Genomic DNA, 17,332 nt, shown 5'->3' on the forward strand with positions numbered 1-17,332 from the left:
TTCACTCAGAATGGTCAGATGGTTATTGCTTTTCATTCCACCATGTTGCAGAAGCTCTATCCCAGCCAGGCATGGCAGAGAGGACTGGGTCTCTCTTCTCCTACCGAGCCTTCATTCATAGGGTGTAAGCTCTATTCTAGGTGTAGGAGGCCAAAGATACTGGCCCCAGTCACCTCTGGTCCAGCTTGCTTATAATGCAGAGATTTCATGCAGGGAGGCACAAGCTGAGAAAGCTAGGAGCTAACACCTTCCTCCAGTGTTCACCTTACAGAGAGGGAATGTTACTCTAGGTTTGAAATCAGACTAAGTGCTTTCTGGCCACAATGGACTTAAATTTGAAATCAGGAACAGAATACAACTGGGGAAGTTCACAAATATGCAGAAATTAAACAATACACTACTAGATAGCCAGTAGGTCAAAGAAGAAATCATGAGAGGTTTTTCTTTTTTTTAGTACCCTCATCTTTATTCATTGAGGGGAGCAAGGGGATTCTGGGTCGCTGGCCCCCACCCCACGCATCCCAGCTAAGCTGGCTTCCCGCTGCCCCCTTCTTGTGGGCAAGGCAAAAGGCCCAGGTCGGAGCAGGCATCTGGACTGAGGAGACGGGGTGGGTGGGATAGGGAGGGGAAGACGTGGGGTGCCTAGGGTGGGAAGCGGCAGCTAGCATTGTTTGCATGCAGTGCCAGGGTGGGAAGCGGGTTGTGCCCTGAGGGGGCCCAGCAGGCAGACAGTTACATGTGTGTGAAATGGGGAAGTATGGAGGATGCTGGATTTCTTCAGGTTTTGCTCCCTTCTGACCTGGGCTCCCGGTTGAGCTTCTAGGTCTCAGCTTGCCTCATCTGTGATATGATCAGGTATTCATCCATCCATTCAGGCTGCATGGGAAGAGCAGGGGAGGCTGGGAGCATGGGGCCGGAGCAAAGCTAGGGGGTGGCACATAAGCAGGACAAGGGCTCCAGCTGGTAGCTACCATAAATACTACTGGAGTTAGCCAATCCCAAGCTATACTGCGTCTTGTGCTGAGCCTTCCTTTTTCTGTGTCTCTGTATCCTCTTGGTCCCCAAACCCTCCCCATCCTGGCAGCCTGCTAATCTGACTTATCATCATCATCCTCCTGGTGGTTGTCACCATCATGCCCATTTTTGTCTTTCTTGGAGAGGTGAGCCTGAGAGCCCAGTGTGGACGGTGAAAGGAGGCCAGTGTTCCTGCTGACTGCTGGCAGTGAAGCCGGCTGCAGCCCCACAAGCAGTGAGGTCAAGAGCAGGGCCAGAGCCTGCAGCTGGGACAGCTGGTGGGCTTGGAGCTGCTGTTGGATGATGGAGTTCAGCTCAGGAGTAGTGACCTACTTAGCGCTCTCGATGGTTCCCAAGACCTGCTGCTTGTCTTGGGAAAGTTAAGATAAAACCTGGGCACAAACCCCATGCACCCTCTTGGTGATTTCACCCTGCTTTTGCATCTCAATGTTCAAGCCCTAGGATATCTCCTAGTACATCACATAATGATGCCGCATCTCCTATTTCTCACTGGCCAGCCTGTCATGTTCGAGCTTCAGGCTATAGTACTGAGCCAGCAGAAGCTGAAACGCATCTTTGATGTGGTCACAGGAGTCACAGGTGGTGAATTTGAGTTGCTGGGGTACATGTGACAAGCCCTGTGGGGACAGGGTGCTGGGTCAGGGCCATGCGGCTGTTTACCTCCCCTCACCCAGCTCCCTGGAAGCCTGAGGCTGTGACCACACCAAAACCATGAGAATTTGAAAAATACTTTCAGATGAATGAAAATGAAGACACAACATACCAAATCTCTGGAATGAAGCTATTGCAGTGATGAGAGAGAAATGTATAACTTTAAATGGCTACATTATAAAAAAAGAAAGATCTCAAATCAATAATCAAACTTCCAGGTTAAGAAATTAGAAAAAGAAGAGTAAACTAAATCCAAATAAATAAAAAATAATATATTAATAAACATTAAAGTAGACATAAATGATACAGAGAACAGGAAAAGAAGAGAAAACAAAACCAAAACTTGGTTTTTTGGAAATGAACAAAATTGATAAAACTTTAGCTTGATTGACCAAAAAAAGAGAGAGGGGACTCAGATTATTAATATCAGAAATAAAAGAGGGGACAATAATAACAACCTAGAGAAATACAAACAATTATAGGGAATACTACAAACAATTTCACTCCAACAAATTAAATAATCTAGATGAAACAGACAAGTTCCTAGGAAGACACAAACTACTGAAACTAACTCAAGAAGAAATAGAAAAGCTGAATATAACAAGTAAAAATATTGAATTACTATTAAAAAAAACTTCTCACAAAGACAGCTCCAGGCTCAGAAGGCTTAATTAGGGAATTATATATCAAACATTTAAAGAATTAGGACCAATACCTCACAAACTCTTCCAAAAAACAGAATAGTAAGGAACATTTCCTAACAAGTTCTATGAGGTCAGCATTACCCTGACAACAGAACCACACAAAGACATCACAAGCGAAGAAAACTACAGATCAATATCCTTTATGAGAGATAAAACACATTCAAACTGGTAAGGAAGAGGTAAAACTGTCACTATTTACAGATGACATGATATTACATATACAAACCCTAAAGACTCCACCAAAAACCTGTTAGAACTAATAACTGGATTCAGAAAAGTTGCAGGATACAAAATTAATACATAGAAATCTGTTGCATTTATGTATATTAACAATGAACTAGCAGAAAGCGAAATCAGGAAAACAATTACATTTACAGCTACATGAAAAAGAATAAAATACCTAGGAATAAACCTAACCAAGGAGGTGAAAGACCTGTACTCTGATACTCATGAGAGAAATTAAAGAAGACACCAATATATGGAAATCTATCCCATGCTCATGGATAGGAAGAATTAATATTGTCAAAATGGCCATCATGCCCAAAGCAATTTACAGATTCAAGGCAATCCCTATCAAAATACCAACTGCATTTTTCCATGAACTAGAGCATATAATTCTAAAATTCATATGGAACCACAAAAGACCTTGAGAAAGAAAGACAAAACTGGGGGAATTATACTCCCTGACTTCAAGCTATACTACAAAGCTACGGTAATCAAAATGATACGGTACTGGCATAAGAACAGACCCATAGATCAATGGAACAGAATATAGAGCCCAGATATAAACCCATGCTAATATGGTCAATTAATATATGATAAAGAAGTCATGAATATACAATGAGGAAAAGACAGTCTCTTCAATAACTGGTGTTGGGAAGCTACATGCAAGAGCTACATGCAGGAGAAAAACTGGATTACTAACTCCACACACAAAAGGAAACTTGAAATGGATTAAAGACCTAAATGTAAGACATGAAACCCTAAAATGCTTAAAAGAAAACATAGGCAAAAATCTCTTGAACATAAGCATGAGCAATTTTTTCCTGGACACATCATCTCCTTGGGCAAGGAAAACAAAATAAAAAATGCACAAGTGGGACTGTATCAAACTAAAAAGCTTCTGTACAGCAAAGGACACCATCAGCAGAACAAAAAGGCAACCTATAGTATGGGAGAATATATTCATAAATGATTTATTTGATAAGGGGTTAACATCCAAAATATATAAAGAACTCATCTGCCCCAACATGAAAAAAAAATAATAATCCAATTAAAAAATGGGCACAGGACCTGAAAAGACATTTTTCCAAAGAAGAAATACAGATGACCAACAGGCACATGAAAGGATGCTCCACATTGCTAATCATCAGGGAAATGCAAATCAAAACCACAATGAGATATCACATCACACTAGTCAGAATGGTCGTTATCCAAAATACAAAAAATAACAAGTGTTGGTAAGGATGTGGAGAAAAAGGAACCCTATTCTTACACTTTTGATGGGAATGTAAACTTGTGCAACCACAATGTAAAGCAGTATGGAGGTTCCTCAAAAAACTAAAAATATAAATATCATACAACCCAGTAACTGCCCTATGAATTTACCTCAAGAAAACAAAATCCCTGATTTGAAAATATATGCAGCCCATGTTTACTGCTGCATTATTTACAAAAGCCAAGGTATGGAAGCAAACAAAGTGCTGATCAATGGATGAATGGATAATGAAGAGGTGGTACATACACACAGTGGAATGTTATTCAGCCATGAAAAAGAAATCCGGCCATTTGCAAGAACATGGATGGACCTAGACAGTATTATGCTAAGTGAAATTATCCAGGGAGAGAAAATTAAATACCATATAGTTTCACTTATTTGTAGAACCTAAAAACAAAACAAAACGAAATAGCAGTAGACTCATAGATGCTGAGAAGTGACTGGTGGTTACCGTGAGGGAGGGGTTGGGGTAGGTAGTTGGGGAGGGTGAGGGAGATAAAAGGGCACAATAATTCTCAATCATAATACAAGTTGGTCACAGGGGTGATAGTACAGCATGGAAAATACAGCCAATGATTCTGTAACATCTGCCTGTTGACAAATAGTAACTGCATTAGTTGGGGGTGAGGATAAATATTATGGGATGGGTAACTATTGAACCACTGTGTTTTATACCTGAAACTGATATAAGATTGTATACCAACAACACTTCAATAAAAAAATTCCTTTATAAATACAGATGCAAAAATCCTTAACAAAATACTAGCAAAATGAATACAGCAACATAAAAATGAGTTATATACCATGACTATATGGGATTAACCCAAGAATACTAAGTTGTTTCAATATACAAAAATCAATCTATTATACCATATTAACTGAATAATGGGCTAGAAATCCATGATCAGTCACCTCAGTGATCCCAGAAAAAGCTTTGATAAAATTCAGCATGCTTTCTTGATTTAAAAAAAAATAAACAAACTGGGACACTTTCTCATGCTAAAAGAGACATCTACAAAAACCCCACATCTATCATAAAACCTAATGGCTGAAAGAGTGAAAGCTTTCCCTCTAAGATCAAGAAAAAAATTGTCTGGTCTCACCACTTCTATTTAACATCATATTGGAGATTCTAGGCAGTGCAATTAGGCAAGAAAAAGAGGGGGGAAAAGGCATATAGACAGGAAAGGACAAAGTAAAACTGTTTCTGTTTGCAGACAATATGATCTTGTATATGTGCTTTTAAAATCAAACTTCAGAAAAACACATCCCATGGTATCTCTAGGCTTCCAGAGGGCTCCAATAATCTTCATTTCATGACCCCATGAGGTCTTACCTTTGCTACCAATAGCCTCTTCTCTAGTGCTTAAAAGCCATGGTTGGATTCAAGCAAATAACCCAATTAAAAAATGGGCAGAGGATCTGAACAGACACTTCTCCAAAGAAGAAATTCAGATGGCCAATAGGCACATGAAAAGATGCTCCACATCACTAATTATCAGGGAAATGCAAATTAAAGCCACAATGAGATATCACCTTACACCAGTTAGGATGGCCAGCATTGAAAAGACTAAGAACAACAAATGTTGACGAGGATGTGGAGAAAGGGGAACCCTCCTATACTGCTGGTGGGAATGTAAACTAGTTCAACCATTGTGGAAAGCAGTATGGAGGTTCCTCAAAAAACTCAAAATAGAAATACCATTTGACTCAGGAATTCCACTCCTAGGAATTTACCCTAAGAATGCAGGAGCCCAGTTCGAAAAAGACATATGCACCCCTATGTTTATCGCTGCACTATTTACAATAGCCAAGAAATGGAAGCAACCTAAGTGTCCATCAGTAGATGAATGGATAAAGAAGATGTGGTACATATACATAATCCAATATTATTCAGCCATAAGAAGAAAACAAATCCTACCATTTGCAACAACATGGATGGAGCTAGAGGGTATTATGCTCAGTGAAATAAGCCAGGCAAAAAAAGACATGTATCAAATGATTTCATTCATCTGTAGAGTATAAGAACAAAGAAAAAACTGAAGGAACAAAACAGCATCAGACTTACACAACCCAAGAATGGACTAACAGTTACCAAAGGGAAAGGGACTGGGGAGGATGGATGAGAAGGGAGGGATGGGGGGGAAGAAAGGGGGCATTATGATTAGCATGTATAATCTGGGGGGAGGCACAGGGAGGGCTGTGCAACACAGAGACTAGTAGTGATTCTACAGCATCTTACTACGCTGATGGACAGTGACTGTAATGGGGCTTGTGGGGGGGAGTTGATGATGGGGGGAGTCTAGTAACCATAATGTTGCTCATGTGAAACCTGAGCATAAGATTGTATATTTATGATACCTTAATAAAAAAAAATAGAAAAAAAAGTCAGTGTTGGAGTAACCAGAGAGACAATTCAGATCATGACCAAACTTGTAATGCAAAGGTCAGAGTTGAGGAAGTGATGTTGAAATTAGGCGTTGATGAAACTGTTGGGGAAGATAGATTACAAGGTCAGAACCTGGGAAGATCAAGAATAAGTTGGCAAGCAGGACTGAGGCTGGTTGGGGCATGTAGTTCAGGATAGAGTGAAAAAGGTGTGGACATCAGAGGCCTGTTTTTATATGAAGCCAATGGTGTGGTATGGGAAATGGCCTGATGACTTACAGGAGAAAGGCCTGAGCATTGACCATGTAACCTTCTGCCTGTTGATCCAACCTTTCATGAAAGCGTTCTCAATGTCCTACCAGTCTCTCCTCCTTCTGGCCTAGGAGAGCTGTTTCATTCTAATTCCTTCATGACCTTCTGTCCTGGCAAAAGTAGATGTGGAACTTGACCATCTTTATAGTTCAGGCTGTACTGGGATCTCACTGATGCCTAAAGAGGCTCCAGTATTTGGAAGGCTGGAGGGTTATAGGCCTGAAGAACGGCATGAAGACGACTGTTCTCCTACCTAATACCCCCTCTATTTAAAGATTAATGTTTCTATGCACACCACACAAAACCCTACTAAACAATTTTAATAGCATTATAGGGATAAATAGCATAGGTCCTGGCTCTGAAGAACCTCACTGTCTAGTGGAGGCAGCTGGTAATATAGCTAGAAATTAGGAGTGGGAAATTCAAACCAGTAGTTGAGAATCTACTCTTCATTTGCAGACTTTGTTAGCCCGGTCAACCTGAATTACTGAATTATATACTGGTTCTGATCAGTACATAATTTAAAGGCATTTCTGAGTTTCAAGCAAACACTATAGTAGCCCTCATCTACTTTGGAAAGTGAAACACCAGAGAAATAAAATACCCCTGTTCTATCACCAAGGACTTAAACCTCATCCACAAATCTGTTTCTTCCTCAGCAAAAGTGAGATAATACATTTATTCTAACCATACTTCACAGGGTTGTCATGAAGATTCAGTAAGATTATATATGTAAAGCCCTACCTGCTCACCTCTCCCAATATAAATCCATTTGACTTTTTGTGCCACATGTAATGAGACAGCCACTGTAAACAGGTCAAGAAGACTTTCCCTAAACGTCAAAGAATGTTGGACAAATCTCATCTTCAAGATCCCATGGTTGGGAGGGAAGGTAACATTTGATACACAGTGCTTTCTTTCTACTGTACCAACTATAACATTAAAAAAAATACAACTAATAATCTAAGCCAAAGGCTATGCCTAATAAAATGAATGCCTTTTAATCTAAATTTCAAAGACTAAGTTTGTTTGACGTCCCTATCCTCACTGCAAGATTTTTCCTATTTAGGCCTTAAAAATAATAATTGATGCAATATACTCACTGAAAGGCCTACCAAGAGCAGGGCTGTAAGAGTGGTACGTTGCCAGTGTAGGCAACAAAGGAATGAATTGTCTATAGAGAAGTTAAAATAAATAATCCTAAACCTTGGTATGCTTTTTATTATCACCATGACATGAAAATTCTAAACAGAATCAATGATGATATACTCCTCCACTGCATGGCAGACTACTCCTACCAGCTCTCTCAATTCACTCACTATATTTCAGGAACTTTACAAGCATTTTCTCATTAATCTATATAACAACATTGTGAGGTAATTATCTTCATTGTACAAAGGAAAAACATTGAAGCTCAGAGATGGTAACTCACACAAGGTCAAAAAGATAGTGAATGGTGTAGGCTTGTTTCAGTGTAAAGAAGAGCTTTATTTTAAAAAATTGAGCTGAATAACTGGTAGCATTATTTGAGCCAATGTCTGTGTGATCTTATACTCCATACTCTTAACCACTACAAAATACTACCATTGTAGAAAACGTCTTCGTCTAAGACTTTAAACAGCTTTCTCTGGCATAAGGGCTAGAATTGTCTGGAAAGAATTGTCTGCCAAGAATGTAATGGAAAGAGCACTGGACGTGGAGAAACCAGATAAAGACTGGATGCTGACTCTATGAAAAACTAGCTTTGTGGTCCTGGGCAATCCATTTAACCTTGGTGAGCCTCATTTTCCACACTGGAAACTTGTACCTGCTTCACAGTGAGGATAAAATGACTTGGCATATAGGAAAGTGCCTGGCACATAATAGGCATTCAACAAATGCTAGTTTTCTTCCTAAACATTGGGTTAAAGAAAATTATCTTGGGTTATGGCCAAAGTGAAAATTTTTAATTGGTTCTACTCCTCTGTAAATAAAGGCCCTGATCCTTTTACCTCAACTTGTAGTCCACCTGCACCAACCCAGTGGAGTAAACCCTGCAATTCTACATCAGAGTCAGAAACTTCATCTTGAAGAAGTAGGTGATTGTGTTCATATGTTTTGAGCTACAAGTAATAGAAAAGACAATATAAACTACCTTAAATAATATGAAAATATTATTTCACATGACCTTAGGTCCAAAAATGGTATGGAATTCTGAGTGTGGACCAATCAGGCCCCCCATTCTGTTTGTCTGTAATTTTCTCCTGAAGATGTCTGTTCTTCCTGTGTGTGTGTTCACTTTGATCTCAGGCTGGCTGCCTTCGTGGTCACAAAGTGACTGCCTAAAGACACTGCAGATATATACTCCCTTATTCATGTTCAGTGACAGAGGGAGAAATCTCTCTCCCCCCCATCATAAACTAAAAAGTACTTCCCTTCAATTTGTTTGGATAAAAGTCACATACCCACCCCTGTATCAATACTAATTGTTAGGTATATGTCATGCATTATTAGCTTAGTTTTTATTTCCAAACTAATAGCAAGGATATTTGGATTACCTTCATTGACTGAAGCAATCATGACCCACTCATAGAGCTGAGGACAAGATTACCTTCTCCTGGGTCACTTGGGTTAGTGTGACTGGAGAGTGGATGATAGGCATATGAATAAAATCAGGGGTCTGTTATAAAATAGGAAGGGGGAGAGTGGGTGCTGGGAAGTCATCCAACTGTGTCCACTACAATGATGTTTAATAGATGCAACTTCTCTCTTCTTCACCTCATACTATAGATGCTTCAAAGTCACCTACCAAAAGCATCAGTACCCAGTTTCCCAAAGAAAATCTGAATATAGGATCAAAACCAAAGAATTAGTATATTAACTCCAAAGTACTGGGCTTTATGGAAAAAAACCAGTATGCTTATTATTATTCTGTGAGCATCAGAATAAGTACCTAGGCTGAGATGAAAATTCCAAGGAGTCCTGGTTCAATATAATAAGGAAGAACGTACTAAGGAACAGAGCTGACTATAATTGAAATGGTCTGTTGCTCTCTGTAATCAGAAGTAGCTAAAGGACCTGCTGAATGACCTCTAGGCATGGATACTGTCAAGGAGATTTCTCTACCAGGTAGGTTAGAAAAAATGATTACAAAGATCACTTCCAACCAACTCTTTTGTTATAATTCTATGACGGATCCATGATTCAGCTCAAAATAAATGACAAACACCCCTTAGCAAACTCATGAAGGCATATTGTGAGAGACAAGACCTGTCAATGAGATAGATTAGATTCAGATTTGATGGACAACCAATCAATGAGATAGACATACCTATGCAATGGTGTTGGATGGTCAAGATACTATTGATGAATTCCTAGCAGTGTCCAGTCCAATGAACTAGACAGTTTGTCTTTGGGGAAGGGGAATTTAGATGATGCTTCCTTACCTTATCCTATTTGTCCTTGGGTTTGCTTTTAAATAGAAAGTAAATGAATATGCCAATCATAGAATTTTCCTGAAGCTTGAGACACTGTGTACTCTACAAATTTTTCTTTCTTTGACATACTCTGTGTGCATGTTAGATATTCATCTGCAGGGTTGAATCTACATTCTCAAGTAAATTGGCATGAGTGGGGAATCTTTGTTTAACAAAGCAGGGGTTTATTTTCCATCATATGCCTTTCTAAACTATTGCTCGTGTGACTTTAAATAGTAATATTAGTCCCCACCATTCATTCTGCTCATTTGAAGCAGAAGTCTTAGATTAAGGCTAAACTGCATTTGCCCTAGGTTGCAAGTCTGTCTGGAAACATTGGGAAAATGATTTGGAGTACCTGTTGGGTTCCAGTTGTATGGAAGACCAAGGAAATAACTGTTCTTAAGGGGTTAAATCTACTATTGTACTACGTGTTTGACCTAGGTACATTCATTTATCTCTCTTCCTAAATTACTAAGTATTTAAAAATTCCTTCTATTTATCCCTGTACCAGTTTGTTAGTCATACATTCTTATTTACTTATTTGTTTGTTTGTTTGTTTATTATTAGTTTTTTTTGGTTATACATTATTTTACTATTCTTGTAATAGCAATGCTATAGTGCTGGTACTCAAAGTGTGGTCTGTAGATCTCTGACAATTCTTGAGACTCTTTCAGAGGTCCATGAGGTTAAGAATCTTTTTATAGTAATAATAAAAAGTCATTTTTCCTTTTCACTGTGTTGAAATTTACATTGGTGATACAAAAGCAATGGTGGGTAAAACTGCTGCCTTAGCACGAATCAAGGCAGTGGTACCAAATTTTATCAGCTAGTTGTTGTATTCTTTACCACCATTCACTTGAAGAGGGAGAAATGAATTTAAGAATGACCTTGATGAAGTAGTTAATTTTATTAAATATCAGCCCTCAAATGTACATCTTTCTAAACATTCTGTATAACAAAATGAGAAGTAAGTACAAAGTACTTCTGATGTATATTAAAGTAGGATAGTTGAATTGAGGAAAAATGGTGTACATTTGTTTAAGCCACAAGTCAAACTAGACCTGTTTTCCACAAAATGATATTTTAAATTGAAAAAATAACTGAGAGAAAAACTATGGTTTATTCAGACTTCAGTATTTTATAGATGTTTTCTCAAAAATGAACAGAACCTATCACTTTAAAGGAAACATCTGACAACATTTATTACCAATAGTATAATTCAAGGTTTCACACAAAAATTGGAATGCAGTAAAACTGGATACCTACCACAGTGAGCATGACCACTGCCCAATACTTAAAGACCTTTGTAATGAGGTTGGGGAAACAATTAACTAATGTGAATTTTTTGATATCGTTACTAAAATGTGTCATCATTTGGAAGATCTGGGTGACCACAGGAATCAATATTAAAAGCAGTCAGAGAGAGAAAAAAGATCACCTACAAAGGAAAACCCATCAGGCTATCATCAGAATTCTCAAAAGAAATCACACAGGCAAGAAGAGAATGGCATGATATATTTAATGCAATGAAGTAGAAGGGCCTTGAACCAAGAACACTGTATCCAGCAAGAATATCATTTACATTTGAAGAAGGGATTAAACAATTCCCAGACAAGCAAAAGTTGAGGGAATTTGCCTCCCACAAACCACCTCTAAAGGATATTTTAAAGGGAATGCTCTTGATGGAAGTACTCCTAAGGCTAAATAGCTGTCACTAGAGAAAATAAAATCACAGCAAAGAAAGCAGACCAACCAAATACTAACTAAAGGGGAAAAACAAAATAAGCTATCCACAAAAGCAGTCAAGGGAAACACAAAAGAGCACAGAATAAAACACCTAACATATAAAGAGTGAAGGAGGAAGAGAAAGAAGGGAGAGAAATAAAGAATCATCACACTGTATTTATAATAGCTTAATAAGAGAGTTAAGTTAGACAGATAGTAAAGAAGCTGCCCTTGAACCTTTGGTAACCACGAATCCAAAGCCTGCAATGGCAATAAGTACATATCTATCGATAATCACCTTAAATGTAAATGGACTGAATGCACCAATCAAAAGACATAGAGTAATAGAATGGATAAAAAAGCAAGACCCATCTATATGCTGCTTACAAGAGACTCACCTCAAACCCAAAGACATACACTGACTAAAACTGAAGGAATGGAAAAAGATATTTCATGCAAACAATAGGGAGAAAAAAGCAGGTGTTGCAGTACTTGTATCAGACAAAATCAAACAAAGAAAGTAACAAGAGATAAAGAAGGACATTACATAACGATAAAGGGGGCAGTCCAACACCATTATGAATATCTATAAATGCACACAACACAGAAGAACCGACATATGTGAAACAAATATTAACAGAATTAAAGGAGGAAATAAAATGCAATGCATACATTTTAGGAGACTTCAACACACCACTCACTCCAAAGGACAGATCAACTCGACAGAAAATAAGTAAGGACACAGAGGCACTGAACAACACACTAGAACAGATGGACCTAACAGACATCTACAGAACTCTACACCCAAAAGCAGCAGGACACACATTCTTCTCAAGTGTACATGGAACATTTTTCAGAATAGATCACATACTAGGCCACAAAAAGAGCCTCAGTTAATTCAGAAAGATTGAAATTGTACCAACCAGCTTCACAGACCACAAAGGTATGAAACTAGAAATAAATTATGCAAAGAAATCATAAAAGCCCACAAACTTAAGGAGGCTTAACAACATGCTCCTAAGTAATCAATGGATCAATGACCAAATAAAAACAGAGATCAAGGAATATATGGAGACAAATGACAGCAATAACACAATGCCCCAACTTCTCTGGGATGCAGTGAAGGCAGTTCTATGAGGGAAGTATAAAGCAATCCAGGCCTATTTAAAGAAGGAAGAACAATCCCAAATGAATAGTCTGAAGTCACAATTATTGAAACTGGAAAAAGAAGAACAAATGAAGTCAAAAGTGAGCAGAAGGAGGGACATAATAAAGATGAGAGAAGAAATAAATAAAACTGAGAAGAATAAAAGAATAGAAAAAAATCAATGAAACCAAGAGTTGGTTTTTTGAGAAAATAAACAAAATAGATAAACTCCTAGCCAGACTTATTAAGAGAAAAAGAGAATCTACACACATAAACAGAATCAGAAATGAGAACCAAAAATCACAATGGACACAACAGAAATACAAAGAATTATTACAGAATGCTATGAAAATGTATATGCTAACAAACTGTATATCTAGAAGAAATGGACAACTTCCTGATCAAGGAAGAAACAGAAAATCTAAGCAGACCAATTACCAGCAATGAAATTGAATAGGTAATCAAAAAACTACCCAAGAACAAAACCACAGGACCAGGTGGATTCACTGCTGAATTTTATCAGACATTTAGAGAAAACATAATACCCCATTCTCCATAAAGTTTTCCAAAAAATAGAAGAGGAGGGAATACTTCCAAACTCATTCTATGAAGCCAGCATCACTCTAATACCAAAACCAGGCAAAGACCCACAAAAAAAGAAAACTGCAGACGAATGTCCCTGATGAACATAGATGCAAAAATACTCAACAAAATATTACCAAACCGAATTCAAAAATACATCAAGAGGATCATACACCATGATCAATTGGGATTCATCTCAGGGATGCAAGGATGGTACAACTTTTGAAAATCCATCAACATCATCCATTATATCAATAAAAAGAAGGACGTAAACAACGTGATCATCTCCATAGATGCTGAAAAAGCATTCAACACAATTCAACATCCATTCATAATAAAATCTCTCAACAGAATGTGTATAGAAGGCAAGAACCTCAACATAATAAAGGCCATATATGACAAACCCAGAGCCAACATTATACTTAACAGCGAGTAGCTGAAAGCTTTTCCTTTAAGATCAGGAACAAGACAGGGATGCCCAATCTCTCCACTTTTATTCAACATAGTACTGGAGGTCATAGCCATGGCAATCAGACAACACAAAGAAATAAAAGGCATCCAGATTGGTAAGGAAGAAGTCAAACTGTCACTATTTACAGCATGACATGATATCATACATTAAAAAACCCTAAAGAATCCACTCCAAAACTACTAGAACTAATATCTGAATTCAGCAAAGTTGCAGGACACAAAATTAATACACAGAAATCAGTTGCATTCCTATACACTAACGATGAACTAGCAGAAAGAGAAATCAGGAAAACAATTCCATTCACAATTGCATCAAAAAGAATAAAATACCTAGGAATAAACCTAACCAAGGAAGTGAAAGACCTATACCCTGAAAAACTATAAGACACTCTTAAGAGAAATTAAAGAGGACACTAACAAATGGAAATTCATCCCATGCTCTTGGGTAGGAAGAATTAATATTCTCAAAATGGCCATCCTGCCTACAGCAATCTACAGATTCAATGCAATCCCTATCAAAATGCCAACAGTATTATTCAATGAACTGGAATAAATAGTTCTAAAATTCATATAGAACCATAAAAGACCCCGAATAGCCAAAGCAATCCTGAGAAGGAAGAATAAAGCAGGAAGCATCTTGCTTCCCAAGTTCAAGTTCTACTACAAAGCCACAGTAATCAAGACAATGTGATACTGGCACAAGAAAAGAGCCACAGACCAGTGGAATAGAATAGAGAGTCCATATATTAACCCAAACATGTATGGTCAATTAATATATGATAAAGTAGCCATGGACATACAATGGGGAAATGACAGCCTCTTGACATCCAAAATACAGAAAGAGCCCATGCACCTCAAGAAAAAAAAAGCAAATAATTGTATTAAAAATGGGCAGAGGAGCTGAACAGACACTTCTCCAAAGAAGAAATTCAGATGACCAACAGGCACATGAAAAGATGCTCCACATCACTAATCATCAGGGAAATGCAAATTAAAATCACAATGAGCTATCACCTCACACCAGTTAGGATGGTCACCATCCAAAAGACAAACAACAACAAATGTTGACGTGGTTGTGGAGAAAGGGGAACCCTCTACACTGCTGGTGGGAATGCAAATTAGTTCAACCATTGTGGAAAGTAGTATGGAGGTTCCTCAAAAAACTAAAAATAGAAATACCATTTGACCTGGGAATTCCACTCCTAGGAATTTACCCTAAGAATGCAGCAGCCCAGTTTGAGAAAGACATATGCACCCCTGTGTTTATCACAGCACTATTTACAATAGCCAAGAAATGGAAGCAACCTAAATGTCAATCAGTAGATGAAGGGATAAAGAAGATGTGGTACATATACACAATGGAATATTATTCAGCCATAAGAAGAAAACAAATCCTACCATTTGTAACAACATGGATGGAGGTAGAGGGTATTATGCTCAGTGAAATAAGCCAGGAAGAAAAAGACAAGTATCAAATGATTTCACTCATCTGTGAAGTATAAGATCAAAGAAAAAACTGAAGGAACAAACCAGCAGCAGACTCACAGAACCACACAATGAACTAACAGTTACCAAAGGGAAAGGGACTGGGGAGGATGGGTGGGAAGGGAGGGATAAGGGGGAAAAAAGGACATTACAATTAGCACACATAATGTGGAGGGGGGGGCACAGGGAAGGCAGTATAGCACAGAGAAGACAAGTAGTGATTCTATAGCATCTTACTATGCTGATGGACAGTGACTGTAATGGGGTAGGTCGTGGGAGTTCATAATAGAGGGAGTCTAGTAATCATAATGTTGTTCATGTAATTGTACATTAATGATACCAAAAAAGAAGAACAAGATAGACCAATAAGTTTTAATGTAAGAGTATGTAGATTCAGTGATATGCTTTCAGACTCCACATTGTTACTAAACTTAAAAAAATTCCATGTTGAATTTTGGTGTAGTGTCTCAAATAGAGACTGTCCATGGTTATCTGAAGAGCCTATTAAAATACTCTTTTTTTCCAGCTACATCTTTGCATGAGGTCAGATCTATTTTGTATTCTTCAACAAAGTCAGTATACAGTGGTCCTGGGTGAGTGGCATACCTGGAGAGGCCATGGAAATGCCAAATTTCATCCCACATACCCTACCCAAATCATCTCTTCCACTTGGCTATATTCCTGAGTTATATCCTATTATAATAAACCAGTAATCTAAATAGATTGTTTGGCATCAGCAAGATGGTGGGATAGGAGGTTCCCGAATTTCCCTTCTCCCGATGATGCACCAAATATACAGCTTCACACATCAATTCACTCTGAGTGAAATCCAGAAATTATTTGAGTGACTCCTAAATATTAGGCAACTGAGAAAATATCCATATCACAATAGGTAAAAAATGCTGAGACATACTGTTGCTATAAAATCCACCCCACTCAAAGCACCTTACATTTGGGAGGGAACCCCCAACTTCCAGTTTCTTAATGAAGAGGAAAGGTTTTGGACCACACATCTAACACCCCAACTATTAAGCCTGCCATTTGAGGGAGTGGCCCCCAAATCACCTAGCTCAGAGAGCCAATGGGGGTTTGTATCTTTCCTAGAAAGATACAAACTACCAAAACTCACTCAAAAAGAAATAAAAAATCTGAATATACCTATAAAAAGAGAGTGAACTAATAATCTAAACACTACCCAAAAAGAAAAGTATAGGACAAGAAGTGTTAGTGAGTTTTATCAAACATTTAAAGAATTAACACCAATTCTTCTCAAATTACTCCAAAAAAAAAACAAAAGAGGAAGAAACACTTCCTAATTCATTCTATGAGGTCAGCATTACCCTACTATAATTAGACATCGTAAGAAAACTACATACTGATATCCTTTATGAGTATAAATAACAGAAATCCTCAACACCAGAAACTGAATCCAGAAGCACATAAAAAAGGATTATGCAACATGACCAAGTGGGATTTAACCAGGAACGCAAAGGTAGTTCAACATAAGAGATTCAGTTATTGTAATAAACTACCTTAACAGAACAATGGGGAAACACACACACAATATCTAAATAGATGCAGAAAATGCATTTGTCCTAGTCCAACACCCTTTTATGGTAAAGACTCTCAACAAACTTCTCGATAGAAAGAAAATTCTCTACATAAAAAAGGAGAAATATGAAAAAACTCACAGCTGACATAATACTCTATGATAAAAGACTAGAAGCATTCCCTATAAGATCAGGAACAAGGCATGTATGACCACTTTTGCCATTTCTTTTCAACATTGTACTGGAAGTTTCAACCAGAGCAATTAGGCAAGAAAAAGAAACAAAGGGTATCCAAACTGGAAAGGAAGAAATAAAACAATTCTGTA

General features: G+C 38.0%; 1 pseudogene; it reads right to left on the bottom strand.

Annotated features, from left to right (window-relative positions):
* Positions 1-493: 493 nt before the first annotated feature.
* Positions 494-17,332, bottom strand: part of LOC118935119 (TLE family member 5-like) — a 33,305-nt pseudogene continuing 16,466 nt past the window's right edge.

The sequence above is a fragment of the Manis pentadactyla genome, chromosome X, assembly GCF_030020395.1.
Source record: "Manis pentadactyla isolate mManPen7 chromosome X, mManPen7.hap1, whole genome shotgun sequence".
In the NCBI taxonomy this organism is placed as follows: domain Eukaryota; kingdom Metazoa; phylum Chordata; class Mammalia; order Pholidota; family Manidae; genus Manis; species Manis pentadactyla.